The sequence below is a fragment of the Otolemur garnettii genome, unplaced genomic scaffold (genome assembly GCF_000181295.1).
Source record: "Otolemur garnettii isolate 467f Iridium unplaced genomic scaffold, OtoGar3 scaffold01561, whole genome shotgun sequence".
NCBI classification, from domain to species: Eukaryota; Metazoa; Chordata; class Mammalia; order Primates; family Galagidae; genus Otolemur; species Otolemur garnettii.
In genome coordinates this window covers 1-4374 of record NW_003853956.1, presented here as the reverse complement: position 1 = coordinate 4374, position 4374 = coordinate 1, and the positions used below count along the sequence as shown (strand labels likewise).

The 4374-nt window shown below is 37.3% G+C and overlaps 1 non-coding gene across 1 annotated transcript; it reads left to right on the top strand.

Moving 5' to 3' along the window:
• Nucleotides 1-4069: 4069 nt before the first annotated feature.
• LOC111722894 lies at nucleotides 4070-4176 on the top strand. The gene has a single exon (XR_002771535.1). It is a non-coding gene; the product is annotated as a U6 spliceosomal RNA (small nuclear RNA).
• The last annotated feature ends 198 nt before the right edge of the window (nucleotides 4177-4374 follow it).

Genomic DNA, 4374 nt, shown 5'->3' with positions numbered 1-4374 from the left:
AAACCTCAGGCTATGATTGTGAGTTAGGATATAAGATAGACATGGAGGATTTAGGCAGGAAGAAATCTCATAACTAGAATGAACTAGGGAACGCATCAAACACCATATTCTTAAAGTCACAGAAATCTGGATATACAAAGAGTTAAACCAAAAACAGCATGCACTTATAGGCAAAGGTAGGAGTTCCACACCCAAGTGAAGCATCATCATTACTCAGGTGTCCCTAATAAACCTCACAAGCACTTCCTGTAATGAAATTCTTGTGTCCCGGTTCATTATTTTACTCTGAGGAAAGGTCTCCCACAAAGCACAAATATGTTCCACCATTGGTTTTTCACAGTTAAGGAAAAGAAACTCCCATCTTTTTCTGTTTTTTATTCTTTTCCTAATCTTGAGTCATCCTACTCACTCATCTCCTATCTTTGCCTACATTGCTCCCACTAATATTGAAGGTAACTTCAGAAAAAATCACAATGCCAGAAGTGATGACTCACATCTATAATCCTAGCACTCTGGGAGGCCGAGGTGGGGGTATGGCTTGAGCTCAGGAGTTGAAGACCAGCCTGACCAAGAGCCAAATCCCATCCTTACTAAAAATAGAAAAACTAGCTGGGTGTTGTGGTGGGCACCTGTATTCCCAGACACTTGGGAACTCCTAGCTACTCAGGAAGGTGTGGCAAGAGGATCTTTTGAGTGCAGGAATTTGAGGTTGCTGTGAGCTAAGATGCCATGGCACTCAACACAGAGTGAGACTCCGTCTCTCAAAAAAAAAAAAAAACAAGAACAAGGGACTAAACGTTCTTCCATGAAATGAAACAATGAGAAGAGTGATATTTCTCACTTCATATTTTTTTCTATCTTTTTGAAACTATCACACTTTTTCTTCTTCCCTATACTATCTTGTTGTATTGTTCTTTTGCTGAATTTTCAGAAATTCACAAAAAATTCACATTTTCTGAAATATTCCTCTTTCCCTAAATGTCTCTCTCGCTTTCTCATAGGAAATTTATCTACTGATCCTATCATCCTTTCCCCCATCTCGCACTTTACTAACACATTGCCTTTTGTCATTTAGATAAATTTTGTAAACTATCCAACATTCTGAGGCTTTCAAGACACCCTTCCTGGAAATCTACAAATAACTACAATCTTTGAGTCTCCTTGCTAACACTTTGGGGAAACATCCTTTCAGATATAGTGTCAGGCTTACCCTGGAATACTTAAGGAAGCCTCCCTGCTCCTCCTCACCTGACTATCCTCACATGTACCCCTTCAGTCACCAACCATCACCTTACCCTTCTGGACATTGACAACATCTATATTGCAAATATCTACTTCCTGACATATTGGAGCAGGATCCTTCTAAATTTGGTGTCAGACTGACCTTGATACATGTAAGGGAGTTTCTTTCTCCCTCCACTCACCTCTTCTGTCCTAACACCTTATCAGTTTTTGGTCATCACACTTGCTGGATATTTACTTTGCCTATTGTTAAATGTTTACTCAGAAACTTGTTTAAGCTACTTGGACTTCTGGTTGTTTTTAACGGACATAAATTTTGGGCTTGTCAAAAAAAGCATTATCATCTTTGATAAAATAAATAGATTCTGAGGCAATAGGAATTCATACTAAAACTTCAAGAACCAATCCTTTCAATAGATATTATGCAATATTCCTTAAGTAGAGCTCTGGCTGAGAATGCACAACTTGAATCCAGTTGTAAGAAATCATCAAACAAACCCCAAATGAGGAATATTTTATTTATAAAAGGATGGGGTTGGAAAAGTACTCTTCAATTCATCAATGTCCTATAAGATAAAGAAAATGTAAAAATTGTTGCAGGATAAAATTAAGTTATATGAACTAAACAGTGTGGATTAGATGAGAATTTGCAGTTAGACAATGGAAAAAATAGAGTGGCAAGTTCACAAAAGTACAGTGATGGAATTTAAAAACAAAATGAAGAAAATATGGAACTTTAGCAGAATTATTATAGGTATATCGGGGATCTATATAGGAACAATAAATACTAGCCACAAGTTCACTTGACACACGAAAATAAATTCCAGAAACATAGTGTACCTAAGTAATAAATATAAAAGTTTATTTATAAGGGGTTTAAAGTTAAAAGATGTAGGGAACTGCAGGGTTGAGTGGAAAGGAAAAGCTTGGCAGGAACAGAGGAAGGAGGTGGTAGGATGAATGGGCACATGTCAATGGATTTAGGGGAGCTAAAGAGAAGACCCAAGGTGATAATAAAAGCGGTGGGGGTGCAGAGCAATAAGAAGAGAAAGGACTTGAAGATCTAGTTTTTGTAGATTGTGAGTTTTTCTAGAAGCCAGTGAAATTCCAAATTAGCATCAGGAAAATCATGCCAACAAAAAGAAAGTGGACAGACTGGTGAAACATACAGTCAGCAGGAATTCAAGAAGGAATTTTCAGCCAACTGGAAATTCCTATGAAAGGGGCTGGATAAAATGGAGAGAACAGAGAAGCCTTTCAAAGAGACAAGAAAATGTTGCTGCCCAAGACAAAGAGCCAGGAAGAAAAACTCCCAGGGACTCCTGGAATAATCCTCACTCAAGACAAAAAGAAACAGCCAGGAAGAGAGACTTCCAACCCAGCACGTATCTTTCAAACAAACAAGCCTAAACCTCCAATCCACCTCCTCTGACCTTGAACTAACCTCGTTTCTTATAAACAGCTGCTTATCATCTACTTTCTTATAAACAAAGAAACTTGGAACTCAATCAAAATCTGTCCTTATCACTTTTAATGACTTTGCTGAAGGGAGAACTATCATGATAGGTATAAATATCAGTACAGTGGATTTTGCAACATGGAAAAGGAAGATACACCATGACTAAGTAGAATTTATCCTGGGAATATTCCTTCAATCATATTGACATTCAATATGAAAGTCAATCAATGTAATTCATTATATTAAAGGAACGAAGGACAAAAACCACGTGCTCGCCTCAATAATGAGATTCAGGGGGATATCATAAACAACGTAAACTAATCTCCATATTGTATAGTAGATTCGGTGTAAAAAATGAATAAGAAGGAAAATATACTAAAAAGATACAGAAAGTGTTAGTGAATACACCTATGGAGCCAGCGTTACAATGTTAGCTACAGTGGCTAAAAAAAAAATTTTACTGAGCATGTGACATTTGAATAAAGACTTAAAAGAGCTAGAATTAATCATGATGTGTCTTGAGGCAATGTATCATAAAAGAATAAAGAGAACAGAAATTGTAGTCTTTCCTGCAGTTACTGAGTACCCACTATGATGTAATAAGAAACATGCCCTTCATTGAAGGATGGGAGGAAGAATCAACCAAGTTGCTGAAACAACACATCAGGGTGGCCAGCTGTGAGATGACAGACCCATATTATAACCATAAGTTTGCCTCCCCAAGGCAAAAACCTCCATAGTGTGCTGGACAAAGAAAAGGATGCCCAGCATTTCTTGATGTACCTAAAGAGGTAGAGAATTCTCCACTAGCTACAGAAAAAAAAAAAAAAAAAAGCATTGTCTACTTTTAGATGACTCTAGTACAGCAGTTCTCAACCTGTGGTCATGACGCACATGAACTGAATTAAAGGTTGAGGCATTAGGAAGGTAGAGAACACTCCTCTAGTAGCTTAAAGGTTCTTCTTCTTCAAAACAACTCACACTTTAATGTCCATACACTGGGTGGGTGTCCACAATTTGGAGCAACTCTAAACAAATCTTTCTTTCACAGGAGAGTCCATCAGGTAGCAGCAGACAATGTCATTGTCAAGAAGTGGTAGCATATCCTTCATCAGATAAATAGAGACATGAAAATCCTAAGAGAATGATCTGAAAATTCAAAACTACAGGCTGACTATCCTGTCTTGGATAACATACCTCTGCCCTAAGGGACAGAGCTGCCATCAGAAGGTAAGGGGTAGCAATGAGTAGGAAGTGATAGCAGAGACTGCATATTTCTTTCTTAATTATTGCATCTCAAAGCATAATATAGAACTCAACAAACATGTTCTGAGGACAAAAGAAAAAAGATAGAAAGCTTCCAGTTCAGTGCTTGCTTTGGCAGCACATATACAAAAATTGGAATGATACAGAGAAGATTAGCATGGACCCTGCACAGAGACAACAAGAAAATTCATGAAGCATTCCATATTCTTATTTTATGAAGAAGACTTCCATGGCAATTGCAACAACAACAAAAATCAATAAATAGGACTTAATTAAACTGAAAAGCTTCTATATACCTAAAGAGACAACAACCAAAGCAAATAGACAACCTTCAGAATAAGAAAACATATTTTCATATCAAGAGTTGGACAAAGGCTTGATAACTAAGATCTACAAAGAACTCAGAT